Source organism: Festucalex cinctus, chromosome 6 (assembly GCF_051991245.1).
Source record: "Festucalex cinctus isolate MCC-2025b chromosome 6, RoL_Fcin_1.0, whole genome shotgun sequence".
Classification (NCBI taxonomy): domain Eukaryota; kingdom Metazoa; phylum Chordata; class Actinopteri; order Syngnathiformes; family Syngnathidae; genus Festucalex; species Festucalex cinctus.
Genome location: NC_135416.1, coordinates 27,053,423 through 27,070,900, shown reverse-complemented (window position 1 = coordinate 27,070,900; position 17,478 = coordinate 27,053,423). Strand labels below are relative to the sequence as shown.

General features: G+C 42.3%; 1 protein-coding gene and 1 long non-coding RNA gene across 4 annotated transcripts in view; both read left to right on the top strand.

Moving 5' to 3' along the window:
* LOC144020088 (axin-2-like) overlaps positions 1-17,478 on the top strand; it is a 371,050-nt gene that overhangs the window by 5,209 nt on the left and 348,363 nt on the right. For all 3 annotated transcript variants that reach the window (XM_077523139.1, XM_077523136.1, XM_077523137.1), the window contains exon 2: positions 14,951-15,140. The gene's annotated coding sequence lies outside the window, so the exon portion shown is untranslated. The remainder of the gene's footprint in view (positions 1-14,950; positions 15,141-17,478) is intronic.
* Positions 15,897-17,463, top strand: LOC144021044 (uncharacterized). Its single transcript, XR_013284034.1, has 5 exons — positions 15,897-16,731; positions 16,872-16,918; positions 17,003-17,044; positions 17,121-17,154; positions 17,240-17,463. It is a non-coding gene; the product is annotated as an uncharacterized LOC144021044 (long non-coding RNA).

Sequence of the window (17,478 nt, the reverse complement as noted above, 5' to 3'; positions counted from 1 at the left end):
GAACGTACTCGCAAATACGTTCGAACGTACTCACAAATATGTTCGCACATACATGCAGGCTACATGCTATACAGTTAGCATACCTTCCCATGATGCCACGGGGTATTATTTGCGCATGCACGAGTGAAAACAAAACCCCATTTTTTTTAGGCTTTTGTGCCACATTACCAATTCTTTAGAAAATTTAATAGAAAAAAACATTGTTTATTCGTAACTTTTACTGTTTATTATGTCTGCCGTACATGATTTAGGTTAGTAATTTTTCGCCCCATAATGCAATGGGGTATGACGCTTCCGCACTTGAGGACCACAGCAATCGATCGGTGGACTGCCCACACTACCAAAAGACTGCCTGAGCTTGGGACCCACAACCATTACTGACATTTTATCAAGAGCATATTTTGGCTGTTGGATCATCAGCTTGTGAGCAACACTTAAAAGTGTAGTTTTCAAGTTGTCTTTTCCTGGGATAGACTTGGCTCCCATGCGATCTAAAAAGTCCATCATATCCTCCTTCTCTTCATCGTCAAGATAAGATTCTCTTGTAAAGCCTAGTCAAGGAGACATTCAGAAATAGTAAGCATTATAAATAAATAAATATATATATATATATATATATATATATATATATGTCAATTTATATAGGTACTTACTTTTTGTCTGTTGGGAGTGCTGGTGTGCTCATCCCGTCTACCTACTGATTGGCGAGAAGTGCCTGTTGTGCAGACTTGTGCATGCCAAAACCCATTGGCATTAAGGGGGGGGGGGGGGGGGGGGGGTAGTGTAGGTCAAATATATTTGAAAGAAGTGTTGGGAGAGAGCTTCAGTGAGTAACCAGTGAAATAATTGATAAAATAATTAATTCTAAAAAGGTTTGTTTGAATTTGTGACAACTCTATTAATTCATGACATTCATTTATGTGAAGACACTGATCATGTTAATTCTCACAATATTTGGGAAACAGATAAACACCAATATGCAGCACTTTATTTCTCCAAATATCTACCATTGTTTACATTTTTAAAACATTACTTAAACAACGACATCCCAAGAAAATCGCAATGCCCTATCACTGGTGAACTATTTTTGGAACAGGCCTGCGGGCTACCTATGAGGTCGGTGACTACCTTGGTGACTCCTGTCCTAAAAGATTCCTTCAACATTGGGAACAAAAATGACAGAAAGGGGGTTTTCCAATCGAGGGTAAATGGAGGGCAGCGTTAGCACTTAAGGCAGTGGTTATTTTACCTTGACTGACAATTCTTCTCCACGCTAGCGTTAATTTGCCGTGAACAGCTGTGATTTCGCCAAGCGATGTATTCTTGACCTGGTGTGAACGGCTATTTTACCGTGATTGCAACAGCTTGCCCGTCAAGAGGGTATTTTAGCATGATGTGTAGGCTGCTGTGAATCGGTTATATTACCGTGTGTCTTATAATCTGCGCGGCTCCTTCTTCCTGTCTCTCTTTCGATAGATGGCGAGTTGTCGCTCACGGCAAAGTAACCAATGCGTTTGGCATACGTTTCAACAAGTTGGCCGAACGGAAATTATGCACGGCCGACTTAACCATAAACCAATAAAAACTTATGAAGAAACGACGTTTACTGACTGAATTTTCCCTGTGGGTGGCGAGGCTCTGTTCCGCCGATCGATTGCTGTGGTCCTGAAGTGTGGAAGCGTCATACCCCATTGCATTATGGGGCGAAAAATGACGAACCTAAATCATGTACGGAAGACATAATAAATAGTCATATTTACGAATAAACAATGTTTTTTTGTCTATTTAATTTTCTAAAGAATTGGTAATGTGGCCCAAAAGACTAAAAAAATGGGGTTTTGTTTTCACTCGTGCATGCGCAAATAATACCCCGTGGCATCATGGGAAGGTATGCTAACTTTGTAGCATGTAGCCTACATGTATGTTCGAACATATTTGCGAGTATGTTCGAACATATTTGCGAGTATGTTCGAACATATTTGCGAGTATGTTCAAACATATTTGTGAGTATGTTCAAACATATTTGCGAGTATGTTCAAGCTAATTTGCGACTATGTTGGAACAAATTTACGATATGTTCGAACATATTTCAATACGTTCGAACATATTTGCGAGTATGTTCGAACATAGTTGCCAGCCAAAAATGTTTACTCTACATTGGCAGCTCTACGCTTCCATATTTTCCGCACTATAAGGCGCACATAAAAGCCTTCAATTTTTTCAAAAACAGACCATGCGCCTTATAATCCAGTGTGCCTTATATATGAATCAATATTGAGCCGCAACAGGTCTCGCTGTCAAGACGCTATTGGTGACCCTGCACGATCGGTGACACGCATGTGCAGAAGATCCCGCCATCTTGGATCGCTAGCTAATACTAATACTTTACCTCAGAGAAAATAATAAGACAGCTGTTTATTCATTTTGGGAGTGAATGGAGTCAGAAAGCTGGTTTGTAATCTATTCATAAAGTTTGACTGACCTATCTGACTGTTTTGTTGACATTCCCTTTAGCGCAGTACTATCTAATGGATGCATAACGTAACCCCAGCCTCTACTGTAGCGCCTTGTATATGGAAAAAGTTTTAAAATATGTCATTCATTGGAGGTGCGCCTTATAATGCGGTGTGCCTTATATAAGGAAAAAGTTTTAAATATGTCATTCATTGAAGGTGCGCCTTATAATGCGGTGCGCCTTATAGTGCGGAAAATACGGTACTTATTACACATTCAGTTATTTCTGTCAGAGAAATTTACCACCCACCACTTGAGAAAATTAGTGGTACATCTACCATGAGTTTTTAAATGTGAGGCTCTATATTCGTAGACTGCGCAGATGTACTGAGGTTTAAAATCTGGTACATCTTGATTTTTGTGCCGGTGCAAGCCTCGGTTAGTGTGTTTGAGAATTTGGCAGATGGCCCTGCTGGGGGTTTCGGCACACAGAGGGCATTTTCTTTGACACGCCTCCAGTGCACCTGGCAATTTGGTGGCTGAAAGTAGACGAAACTTTACGCCTGCTGGAACCACATCTAAGTATTGGCACAGGGAGTGCAACGGGAGTTTGGTGAATTTAGGCCATTGTAGTGGATAGTGGATGTCATCGTATTTCATTCTTAAAGCAGAATACTGCTGATTACATCAAAATTCAATGTCCAACATTCAATCCCAGCCATTTTCATTGGATCAACCCTTCAATACCAGCAGTTTTACTGGATGTTGACTGACTTGGAAGGCCCACAGAATATTGTGTACTATTGCTATATAAAATATACCGACCAAAAGAAAGATTAGACTCTTCTTTCGGCAGAAAAAAAATCTTTTTCCGTTCTTTAGTTATCAGCATTAGAACATAGCTAAGTTCTAAGTTTTGTCAAAATTCCAATTCCTTCGGGGGGAACAGAAAAAGAGCTTTTTGTAAAACAACATTCTTTGACAACTTCGACTTTAACACTATTTTTTTCAATGGGAACGGATTTACGATTTCAATTCCATTTTCAATTCTGCCTAATGATTTAATTCTTTATTGAGTGTCTATAGATAGATACTATCCATCCATCCATCCATCCATCCATCCATTTTCTTGACCGCTGATTCTTCACAAGGGTCGCGGGGGCTGCTGGAACCTATCTCAGCTGGCTTTGGGCAGTAGGCGGGGTACACCCGGAACTGGTTGCCAGCCAATCGCAGCATAGATAGATACTGTTGTGTAAAAAGGAGAATGAATAAGGTGGATTAGCATCAACTTTGTTTTATGTCATGGGCACCATACATGAGAGGCAACGTCGCTCACTCTCAATTCATTTCATGTGGAGGCATTGCGAAGCCTGCCCCCCTCCCACTGGGCGAGACGTGACATTCGCGCATGTGAAATGTTGCTGTCGTTCACGTAGACGTGCACGCGAAGGCCTGCTATAAAGTTGAAAAACTTTTGTCAATGTCGCCAAAAGCTATAACCAATCAGCGGCAGTTTCACTGATGAGCCAATGAACGCAGGACATGCTGCACAGTGGGCTATCCAGCAAAATGGTGGAGCTAATTTTAGTAGTGTCCGACTATGGTTTTGTATACTAGCCCGCTGCTAGGATTACGTTTACAGCGGGGGACTTGAGTGACATATGCACTCTCTCGCAAAGCACAGATCTACTGTATATGACTACTAGATTTATGATCTCCTGGTATGAGCTTTGCAGCAATTACACCAATCATCCCCCGAACGCCCTAATACTGTATCAAAAGAAATGTTCACGGAATTGTACCTTGTTGTAGAATTGCAGTCTAAACGAGGAAGGTCTACTGTTAGCCTAGCATCAAACGAGCGAATTTTGGTGGGCGTGGCCAAGGCTCTCCAGACTTCCGTGTGTTTTTGAAGACAAAATGAGTTGGACGTGGCCAAGTCTCATCTTTTCCGTGTGCTCCTGTTTACAAACAGTTTTCACGTCTGCACCTGAAGTAATATTGGCTCATTAGTTTCAATAGTTGGTATTGTGATAAGTGATAAGTGAAAGATGTTCTGCTAATCCATGTTTGTATTGTCCCAATTCCTGAAGCAGTCGTCAGTTAAATGTTTGCCACAAACTGTCAGGGCTGCTAAAACTCCTCACGATGCACATTTTCCGGGTACAGCTACTGGGACTGACACCCCCGTACCAATCGAACCATAAGTCCTACTAGGAAAATGAACACATCCCTGGAACCGTCTCGACCTCGGCTTTCCAACGGCGACAGTGCAGGCCCTCCACGACCCTCCAGGCCGGAGATACAGGGCCGCGAAATCGGCCACCCGACTCTCGGGAGATGGATTGACACCCCAGTACCGGTCGAACCATAAGTCCTATGGGGGAAATGAACACATCCCCGGAACCAGCTCGATATTGGCTTTCCAACGGCGTCGGTGCCGGCCCTCCTCGACTCTCCAGGTCGGAGATACGGAGCCGCGAAATCGGCCACCCTTCTCGTGGGAACTAACTAACTAACTAGTTGCTTGGGCATATTTAATGCATAAATTCAGTCCAACCACAAGCCTTTCTGTGTCAGAAGAAAAATGTTTTTGCTGTCTTCTGTACAATCTGGTTCAGAGCAGTTGCTATGGGGTTGTTTTGCTGCCATGCTGTCCTCCTGCTGCTGCTGCTGCTGCTGCTCCTGCTGCTGTTTGTTTGCTCCGGAGTGGGGGAGGGGTTTAAAATTGTGAGGGTGGAGTTCACGCTGAGCTTGTGACGTGTAAAACCGAAAAAGGTGGGGTTAGTGACGTGTAAAACCGACCTGCTGAAACAGCCCATTTGAGAGTGCTGTTTGAGCTCATTTGATACAAACGCCCATAGGAAAGGGATACATGGGTCATTTATCTGACAGCTTTGGGGACTTAGTCAGGCTATGGTAAGGCATATTTATGTCAAAACCCCCCCAAATGTGAGCATGTCATATGAGCGGACCTTTAAGCGTGCGCATGGTGATGTGATGAGCGCAGGGCTTCTATTCTATATAAGTCCGTGGATGAGCGCCGCTCAGCTTTTTAGGATCAAAGCAGGCTTTGTCAAGCGGACCAGGTCGCTGATAGTATGTTCTTTGCACGTTGAGAAGTTCGATTTTTAGAAGTGCCGGAGCTTCGTACCTACCGGTACTTTCCGGCCCACTTAAAACATTGGTTGCAAACAAGAGAGTGACGACGCGGCTGCTTATCACGTCCCGTGTGTTGAGCCCTTTGTTTTAAATGTTTAAAAGTAACATGACCTTACAAACCCAACAGTGAAGTTGTAAGAGGTCCACATCCTTGGACTCCACAATGATGTGACATGACCGGTCCCCAGAAATAAACAAAAGATTTGTTTTTGAAAATACAATTAAATATTCTAATGTAGAAATGTATACAACAGAACCTAGATTACTCTGTGCCAATCGCACAATAATGTCCAGTGACATTTCACCACTCTTATATAAACTGAGCACTCCTCCCTGCTTCCGTAAAAGGAGAAGTAGCAGTAGGTTGGAGTGCGAGTACAGTCTGACAGCCTTTGAGCTAGGCAAGACTCTCTTTCCCCATGGTTACCAAATAAAAAGAAAGAGAAGATATTCCCTTGGATGCATCACACTAAGCGGCAAAAGCCTGTGAGTTTGTGCGCAAGCAGCGAGCATTGTTTTTTCGTCAGAGTTCGCTCTGGCGGATGTCTTGGCACATTTTGCAACATCCACTAAGTGCGCACACCCCTGCAAGCCTGCACCGCTCGGTCAGATTCTGGCTTTAACATTAGCAGTAACAGCATGTTCTACAAGAAGACAAACTGGCGTTAACATTGACAGGAGAGGACGTGGTTAAGTTTTCACTGCCGCCGCTGCTGCTGGGTTGAGCACCCATGAGCGGAATCATATACCCGCAACTGGCCGCCAGTCATTTAAAGTTACACCATGCTGTGTGTGCAAATGCTTTTGCTAAGTTGTGTTGTTTCCCTCATTAGACAAAACACTGTAAGTGTTGCAAGTTGGCCTGGGGTTTTATTTTCTTGTTTTTTGTTAGCGGTGCTCGTAAACATTATGTTGCATAACACAACATTTCATGGCGATATTGTTATTGTAATTGACTCAGGCAATTCTTTGGCAATCAATGCCAAAGAATTGAAACACTGGGAACCATTTTTATTTTTTTATTTTATTTTTTTAACAATAACCAGTTTCTGATTCCTACCCCTACTCAACAAACCAAAACACAGCCAAAAAAATAAAATCTCGAAGCTCTCATGATGTATTTGTAGATGCACGAGAAATCTCATGGGGTTCTAATCCTGTGAGATCTCGTACGACGAGATCTTGTCTCATCCTTACTGTTTATACAGTGAATAAAAATAAAATAAAATAAATGTTATTTAATTTACAAATCCAAAGGTGAATGATGGGATTGGCCATGAATTTGTGGACCTTGTTTTGTGGACTGGAGCAAGGAAATGTTGGAAAAAAGCCTTGAATTGTCCAAATTGAGAAGAGAAAAAGAAGTTGGACGTAGCCAAAATAGTAATATATTAATCTATTGATTAAGGGGTGTATTGTGTCAAATATACATGCTCCATTGTAGTCGTAACTCTGCTGCTCTGCTTGATAGAACTCATCACGTTTTCCATCATGTCATTTTGTGGTTCATGTGCAGACCCTCTATAGAGCCGTTATAGTCTTGTTAATAACAAAACGCTAAAGATAAAATATAAGGAACCAATGTCCTTTATGTTCTGATAGAGAGAGAGAGAGAGAGAGAGAGACTCTCTCTCTCTCTCTCAAACACACACACACACATACACCCCCCCACCCCCCCCCACACACACACACATGTGTACGCGCACACGCCTACAAACACACTAATTGTCATGTTTTGGTTCTGTGGGGGTGGGATTTTGTTTTTTTTTGGTGTTTTTTGGGTATTTGTCATTTATTCCTAGTCATGCCATGCCATGCCATGCCATGGCGCCCTCGTGTTTTTGTCGCTATAGTTTGTTTTTGACCTTGTTAATTTGTATTTTGCCACAGTACCTTGTTTACCTTTTTTTCTGAATTAAATCCCCTTTTTACTTGCATCCCTGCCTTGCCCTGTTTTTGTTGCCCCTTGCATTTGGGTCCTGCATCCCCCCCCCAACATGACACTAATAAGTGGAACATCTGTCAGACATCGGACGAGTGGTTTAGTTAAGAGATGAGGAACACTCTGCTATTCATTTATCTCATATGACTGCCCATACTGCCCATTGGTTTTAATTATGGCGAGCTCTTTCAACTTGGAATCAAATATACTTCAAAACACTTTGTGTTTGACCATTGTTTCCGAGTCCCTTTGCAAATGGGGGAGGGGCCACATATGTGTGTAGGCTCTATGGGAAACTGTTTAACATTAGGTCTCTTCCCTGGTTCCTCCATCTATTTGCATTTACACGCATTTACACACTTCTGTAATCGATGCACATCACTGTGTATATTTGTGTGCACTCTTTTCCATACAATTGCAGTATTGGTGCACTTTATTTTCCCAACGCAGCTGCACAGAGATTGGATTGATGTGTAACCCGAGCCGGCACTTTAAAGGGCGAGAGGCCTGGACAGACGTGGTCTTGCTAGTATACCAGATGGGGCTTTATGATGAAAAGAGCATAATCCCCATCCAGGCATCACTTCCATCACTTGTGCCCTGCAGAGTCATTCACAGTTTTATTTATTGCAATAAATAATCCCTTTTTGCACACTCCCAAGCAGAGCCCGATTTCAACGTTTCTCCCCTCATCCGCTTACTTTCTGTTTGTATCATTATCTACCCCCTTCTGACATTCTTCAGTTTCTTGATGCCTTTCTATCGCCTTCATCTTTTTGCCCCTCACCCCCTTCGCCCCCCCCCCCACCCCCACCCCCATTTGCACTTGAAGACTTGCAAATGTGGTATCAGCTAAAATTCAGAGAGCCAGGCAAGTGATCTCTTTTTATCCACTAGGGCCCTTCTGATTGAGCTAAAGCATGTGCATTGGAAATGAGTGCTGCACTGGGGCTGGCAGCAAAGCCCATGCCTCTGATTGGTATTCAATATACATGTCACTGCAGGACATGCTTGTTTGGGGCTACGAGTTTACTATGTTTCTATTTCTTGCACTCACGTGAGTTTGCCCTTAATTCCAGCCTTAGAATGTCTTTCTTTGCGAGTATCACACACAGAGAAGAAGTCAATTGGCCTCTCTAGAAATTAGTATGCTTGGCAAGGGCTCTACTAGAAGTGTGTCAACGCTATTTGAAAATACTATCTATCTTTGAAGACGACTGAGTTGGTGAAGGGTAACGTTGTTACAAAAAGACAGAATTCTGTGTGCCTCTCTGATTTCCATTTCAATAGAACTCTATTACATAAAATAATATTCACAGATATGACATATTACATAGATATTTGCTCATTATCTTTTCATAGTATTGTGGCCCACTCTAAAAATCCCCTGCTCCTTTTAGTCTAGTTGCTGTTTACATTTTTTCATACAGAAAATACACGTGCCCTCCATCAAACTATCAGTTGCCTGTTCTCTTCATTTTCTGAGTTTCACTGGGATCCCCAGGGAAGCCGATGATTTCACTCTGTCAAACTACTTATGTCACACTTGCAGCACATGTCAGAGATTGAATTTGAATTTACATCAGGCAGGTGCGGTGTGCATTAGGAAAATTACTTCAGTCGGACTCAGACGCTGATGTATGAATGAGCATGCGTGGTTTGACTGATATTTTATCTAGATGAGGAATCCCTTTCCAAAAAGGACAGCGGGAGTGTTAAATAATACAGCTACAAAAAAAAGCTTCCAATTAATAACCCAAACTATAGATGTATCAAGCATTTCACAAGTCATCTTAGAGCAGGGGTGTCAAACTCATATTAGCTCAAGGGCCACTTGGAGGAAAATACCAAGTGGGCCGGATCGGTTAAAATCATGGCATATAACTTAAAGGTGCACGATGCAGGATTAGACTCAAATTTGAGTGTCAAAATAACCATATTTTTCACCCGCACGTTTTAAGAATTATATAAGGGACAAGAGGCACGACTGTGGCACAATGACTGTTGCCCCTATTTTTCTGTAAAACGAAAAAATGTTGGAGGATTCGGGCCGGAAACTTTAGGTTATTGTCCCTCTTGCGATTGTTCATGCAACTTCACGGACAGGACAGCTAATTCAAACTGGATTTAAAGAGACCTACACCCGATACGTCTCAATCCCTTGTGGAGACTCCACGGAAGACAAAGAGAAGTAAAAAAAACTGTCAGACCAGCGTCACGGGAGGACGCGGATAAATATAGGAGCGTTCGTCAGGTGTAGAGAGCTAAGAGATATCCTGGGGATGAAACGGGACCCACAGCTTGCTGACTTTTTGCTAAAAAGGTAAGACTCCGTAATGAAAATACGATAGGGTCTATTTATGATTAGCAGTGCAGAATAAAACTATCACACGGTCGCGAACTAATGTCTCCGCACTTGGGCATATTAGCAACATATTGCTATCCTCAATGTCATCGGACTCACGGGACGCACTATTTACGTTTGGAAGGTTGTAATTACGTAAGCTTTTGTCACTCAAAATGACTTTCACATACAAAGTAACTTGAAGATGAATACGTTTCTTACCTCTGTAGACATTATTAAGCCTATGAAAAAGGCGTTGTGCTCCGTGTTTACGTTTGTTCGATTAACTTGGAGGTTTGCTCGTGCCCGAAAAGTCGCGCACGCTCCTGGCCGTGTGCACGTCGCTGGGGTCCATTCCACGTGTCACCAGAGGGGTCGCAAATGTGAAAAAACTCTGAATCTTGCATCCTGCCGCTTTAAAAACAATTGGCATCAATTATACGTAGATTTTCGCTATTTGTGCGCCATTCCTACATTATGGGGCTCAACTGTAATTGTATTGTTCAAAAATAAATAAATAAATAACACAAATACAAATGGAACTCAGCAACACTTTGCCTGTATGAGTTCCGGATATGTTGTAGCTTCCTGTTTTGCATATACAGTGGTACCTCTACTTACGAAATTAATTGGTTCTGGAAGAAAGTTCTAAAGTACAAAATTTAGTAAGTAGAGACGCATTTTCCATGTAAATGCCCTAATCCGTTCCAAGCCTCCCAAATTTCAGACATAAATGTTTTATAAAGCATAAAAATGCATCAAAACATGTACCAAATACATGTTACAATTAGATTATTGCACAATAAATGAGAGTTGTGCATAATGTAAAAAACAAAGAATAGAATAAAGAATAGAAATGATGGTCATTTACCTTTTTAACTGCTGTCCTCATCGTTTTTTGCCCTCTGGTTCATGTTCTCCTCTCTCAGGAGTGTTTTTTTTGTTTTTTTTTTTGCCTGGTGTTTTGTAAAGAACTGATCCATGGATTTTTTATTTGCAACCGCATCCGGTGTAAACCCGGGGTCCCGGGATTTACACCGGATGCGGCTGCGGTGCGGTTGAGGTGCGTTCCGGCGACGCAAGCAATTAGATTCCATTCATTTGAATGGTGCAGTTTACACCGCTTGCGTGTGCGTTGCGTGTCGACTGCTTCTCAGCTGCGGCGTGCCGCAGCCCTTCCACAAGGATAGACCTATTTTCTATTTTTGCCAGATGCCGCAGCGGTAGGCCTCCGGCAAATGGCAAGCTAGCTCAAAACACATCGAGCGGGACAGAAAGACCGACGCAGTTTCAAAATAAATTTCCGGTTACCTTTCCGAATAAAACACTCGCCAGCTCCTATTTCGCAAGCATGTTAGCAAAACGTGATGTGGGTGTAGACGGGCCTGGAGTTAACGTGCAAGGTGCTCATTCACGGTTTAGACACCAGCGAACATGGACGAGGAGAGGTTTATATTGGAGGTAGAAAGCCACAAAATAATAAAAGTCCACCTCTCTTTCTGCTTCTCTGTTGAGCACAGACTTTCCGTGTGTTTGTCGTTGTTTTTAATGCCACATGGTCACGCGAGACACGGCGGGAAGTGGTCGGTGATGGAACTGCCGGACCGCAGCTGTGCGGAACCGGTGTGGATTGGCCAAAAAATTTACGTGTCCGGAGCACGCAGTCAAGACGCACCGTACCGCAGCCGCACCACACACGCAACCGGTGTAAACCCGGGGTAAGCCCCCTTTCCTCTAACAAGGGAAAAAAATCTTCTGGTTGTGGCTTTACGAGCAATTATTAAATTTCCATTGTCAAAACCAGATGCAGTAATATCAGGTCAACATTTAGGACATACGGTTCAAATAATGCATGAAAGCCGCTAAAGCCCTCATTTTAAGTGATGCTACAAGTACAAAAGCAGGGCAACGAACACAGCAAACATTAGGGGAATTGCTCATATTGAAGTGGTACATGGTATCAGTTGTGTTAAGTTTGAGTGACTGTTGTAGAAAAGTGCAGGAAGATACAGCAGAAAAACTAAAAGCAATTTTACCAAGTTGAGGAAAAGGTTGAGCAATAAACTGTCACTTAAACGTGTTGAGTTTAACAGAGTGCTGAATGACATACGGTGGCATGTGGCGGGCCTTTCAAGACTTTGTCAATAAGATGAGCCAGGGAATAGCACATTTACTCTGACTCTTTCAATATTCTTGAAATATCGAGCGTCACACTCGACACCACACTGTCCACCGTGAAAAGGAGAGTATACCAAGTCCAATCATGGCAAACCGATGCAGTGCAGTGAAGCAGGGCCTTTCAAAGATCACAACTGTTTACATGAGCTGATTGTTTGCAAACATTCACACATACGCACACATTTTCCTGAATGCAGCTGAATACAGTGAAAGTAAAAACAGCAAAATGAGGTGGAGGCGACAAAGAGCATTGAGGAAGTAGACGTATCTCCAAGGACACATACCACCCAGCAGATCAAAGGACCCGGAGGACGTCTTTGATGGGGAAACCACAGCGGTTTTCAAAGCATTGTCGTGCTGCATTTCACTATGCCACCAAGGCTCGTGATAGAAATTCTAATACTGTCGCCTGTCAGTTAATTGACGCTCGTTTCTGTGCCTTGGGGGACATGCAAGCTCATCATTAATTTTTATTGCCCAATCAGCTTCTTCCTCACATCATTTCTGAAATATTATTTATCTTGTTGGTAATTCCACTGTTTTTCCACATATTTAGACCTCATCAACCCACCTGCATGGAGGTGTTGACTGAGGACATGTTCATTTACTAGGTTTGATTTGATCAGAGAGGGACTTGTTTTCATTCATATGTATGTCTGAGGACATGAGGACACGGAGTGAGAGTGACTCGTATTGTTTCATATTTTTGCTGCATCTTCAAGGAAAAGGCACACCTTCATATGACACAAGCTGTCCTGCCATTCCAAAGGAATGCCCCCTCTCCCGAAAATGCTTGGCAGGATCAGTCTGTGCGAGAGGAAGTGTTGACTGGCAGCCGATTTGCGCTCAGCAATTTGTTTGGATTCAGTGCTTCCCCAGTATGTTACAAAAATTAATGTCTATAAACAGCGTCTTGACATGTATACTCACTAGCCTGAATATTTGGTAGCCCAACTACAGTATAACATATAGAGCTATCAAAACTAATTGATTAATCGACTAGTAATTAATTAGCAAATTAATCAACAACTATTTTAATAATCGAGTAATCGTTTGGAGCCATTTTTTTTTTAAAGGTAGGGTCTGTCGTTTTCACTCAGGGAAATGCACTTTTTAAATGCAGGTTGTACACACTTTAACTCTTTCTCAGTCTACACATCTGGGCTTATGTTAATGTTTGGTGGTGATTTTTTCTGGCCCTTTAAAATGACTAATTTCATGAATCTTGTTTGGTCCAAAAGGAACTTGCATAATTAGTGTTTCAAAGAAATATATTTGTCTTAATATTTTTTTCCCATGTTTAGACATTTTCTTGTTTTGCACCCGAAAAAAATGATTGTCCTAATTGTGATTAATATTTTCTTCATAAATCAAGCAGCCTAAAGTGACAGCACTAATAACGTACTTGCAGAAAGCATACAGTGTCTTTACAAGGCAGCCTTTTTGTATTGGATCTCATTAAATGGTGCAGGTGTACCTTTTGGCCTCCCAGTGTACATCCCTATTCTTGCATTCTTGCTCTGATCATGACGGGGACCTGACAAGACCTCAATTGGGGGCAGCACCGTGGTTCAGTGATATGCACTGTTGCCTCACAGCAAAAAGGTTCAAGGTTTTCGAGACAAAAGGATCTTTCTGCGTTGAGTCAGCATACTATAACTGTGCTGTATTACACTGTATGTTTATTGAAAATTGAAACTGTATGGTTGCAAATTGTATACACATGTACAATGTGTGCGTACAGGATTTTTGCCCAGCCGCTTGCTAGTTGTGATAGGCTCCAATTCCATATCCTACATAAGTTGATAACTGGTTGTTTTGGCCATACGACATGCTTTTGTAAATCTATTCTTAAAGAGTCACCTTTGTTGTTTGGTATTTTCTTGAGGGTGTTGATTTTATTCGAATTGATTGCATATTATTATAATTCCTCAAAATTCGAACAGATCTACACAATGCTGAGGATTCATAGATCTCCAGACCAACTCAAATCAATGGTTAGGACACTGAAAGGGGAATTGTATACATTCATTTTTTCCATAATTCTAAGAGGTATTTACATACATACGGTAAACATTTATGTGGTCTTGCCAGAGATAATTGTATGTCGTTTCTACAAAAGGGCTTTCTGCTCTTTACATTCCTAAAATGTATTGTGGTTTACTTCTGCAGCTGGATGGCACAAATCAAAGCCTCCATTCCCGGGGATCAAACGCAGGCAGAAAAAGAGAGAGAGAAAGTGGGATTGAGGGAAGGGGGAGGAAATGTTCAAAGCGTTCAAGGTCACTCTTGAGGGTCAATCCCTGTGCCTACTCACTGCCTGCATGAATTCATAACTGCCAATTGACTTTCCAAGGGCTTTCATCGGGAGGTCATTAAATATGCAGTTTAATAATAACAATCATTATGCTCCTTCTTTGTTTCCACCATGCTTTTAGTATGGGAGCATCTAAAAGCTGTGGTGTCTCATAATTGGGCTGGTACCTTCTTCCTTTTAGCTCAGTGTTCCCTCTGAAACACAAAATGACAGCCAACCATTTCCCAGCAACCACTCACATAAAAGAACTCTCGGCACTGGATCGTCCTCTGATTGGATCAAAGCTTTGACCTGTGTTGCCAGGTGTCCTTTACCGATCCCATTGGAGGGTGGAGGGGTGGGGCACTGCCTGTACACCTGGGAGCCGCTTCAATGGACGCATATTCAGGGGCTGGAACCTTGGCTTTTTGATGCTGTCACATGGGATAGCTGACACTCTGCTGGGCCTGTGAATTAAAGAATGCATTTGCTTGTTTCTGCCCATCAATGTCACCTGCATTAATTATTATCCATGCTTATCTTAAGGATGGGATCTTGCTGACTGTTTCAGGCAACAGAGCAAGGGTGGCGGCGACGGCCCAACCATGGGAGCCAGCTGGCGACAAGGTGGCTCAGCTGGCAGTGCTCACAGCTCCCAAGAGGAAAAGAAATGTTTGAAGAGGACACTCCAGGATGCTGGACGGTGACAAAGAACAGCTGGAGAAGAGGAGGCCTGACCAAATTGGACGGACTGCAGCCAAGTAAGTCAGACATCAAATAATGTTGACAGGCTTCCCAGTTCCGATTTGTTCAGTAAGTTAACGAGACACGTGATTTGTCTTGCATTTACATTACAACAGATCTTAGTCACATTGTTACTTAGTTCGGTAAGTATTTGCTTAGTCAACTATAGGTAGGTAGGTTGCTAGGTTGGGAGATACAGCTATTAAAAAAAAAAAAAAAAACTAGAGCTGCGAGCAGCTATAAAATGCCCTCGCAACCCGGGCCACGTTGGGGTATTTGCACGTCGGGATACTGACATGTTGGGGTACTGCTTCATAGGAAACCGTCTAAATTGTAAACGTTTTTGCCATGCTTTGTGTTTGCAAAGTTTCATGGAAAGGCCAAAAATGATGCAAAATTAACAAAATAAAATCAAAATGGATTGGCACATGGCTATAGAATAATTTTTGTAGATATTAGGTTGATAGGTATGCTTCCCAATATTCACACATCTAGCTGAATCATATAATCGGAAATACTTCATAAAAAATGTCTGAGGCGCTATTAAGCCATTGATTACAAATTGCACAACAAATCTATAAAATATTTATGTTCGTGAAAGGTCTGATCTATGTGCAGTTTTGTGAGTTTTCGCCCATGTTTAGACTCTCAAAAAAGGCATTTTTGTTTGCAAACAATGCATCGCTATGGCAACAACGTGCAAAAAACATAAATAGCTCTCAATAACTTTTCATCTTAAACATCTTAAGATGAAACACACCAAGTTTGAAGACGGTCGGATAAATTTCGTAGGAGGAGTTCATTAAAATATGACCCCTAAAAAAGGCCACAAAAAATGGCTACAAATCCCAACGTAAATCAAAATGGCGGACTTCCTGTTTGGTTTAGCAGATGGTTCCAAGAGAATTTTTTTTGTACATCGTGGGATATTATGTATGCCTCCAAATTATCATAGCTCTAGGTGAAACGTACAACCGGGATTGCTTCGTTAACTCTTTGACCGCCATAAACGTTTAAAAACGTTCAGTATAATCCTAGGATTGGCCGCCATAGACGTTAATTGACCTCTACTATGTTTTTTTATGGAAACGGGTGGAGGAAAGCCTTGGGCAGCTGTGCTCCAAGTATCAAGCCGATCGGGTTACTATAATGGGTATTCCTGGCCACTAGATGGCTGTGATGAGTCTTTTGGACAAGATCGGGTAGGAGACAACAGTAGAAGAAGAGAGGCTGAGCTAGAGTGTTGAGGGGGAGAGAATGGCTAACTTGGCTAAGGGAGTCAAAAAAGGCTACAGATGGCAAGCAGCTCACGCTTGATCCTTATTTTCAAAGCTCAAAAGCATCGACCAGTGCTCAAGAGCACAGTGATGACGGGGTTGTCATAGTTGAAGCGGTGACGCGGCCGTTTCGACCACGTCCTAAGGCCCCACCGGCTAGCGATGCTAATAACGTCCTAAGGCCCCACCGGCTAGCGATGCTAACACCGGAGAAAAGTGGTGCACAACCGAGCACGTCTGCACAGATGACGTTTCATCGGACGATGACGACTACTATGGGTCCGATGCAAGACAGTCTTGGACAGTCTTTCGTCCTCCAAAGAACGTGAAGGTAAGCGCTAACATGCTAAGAGATTGCTAGTAAGATTACTTTCCTAACTTTCTCGGGCGATCTGCTAGCAGCGTGTGTAAATGTGCTGATATACACTAAAACATCTATTACCTATACACACGTGAATGTATATTTTATAGATCGTGCTCACAGCAACGTCCGACCGCTGGTTCTACGACAAAGAAAGGTAAAAAAAAAAACGTTTTCAATACACCGCAACAATAAAAGGAAAGTCTTTCGATAGTATTGTAATTGTATATATTTCTTTCAGCTCCTACCCAAAGTGACCCTTCTCACATTGAGCAGAACAAAGGTAAAAAGAAAAAAAAAAAAGATTCTCCACAGCACTAATAAAATATTTGATGGTAAACGTCTTCTATAATTTACAGAATGTGCATCAACCAATACATCCAAGAAAAAAAGGTAAACATGCACACACACACACACACACACACATTGTATCACAGTGCTCTAAAATAATATATGATATTGAAATGTATATTTGCAGATCCCAAAGTCTGGCTGGCATGAAGTTGATGAATTCGGCTGGCAGCCAACCATCTTCCCCTTTGCTGCAAAACCAGGACCAAGGGATGCTGCAGCAGAGCTGAATTCCCACCTGCCAGCTGACATCCTGGAGCTCTTCATCACGGATGAACTTCTCCAGCACATCGTTCATCATACCAACCTCTACGCAAATCAGTCCATGCAGAAGCAGACTGACAAAAACTGTTGCGCACGTATAAA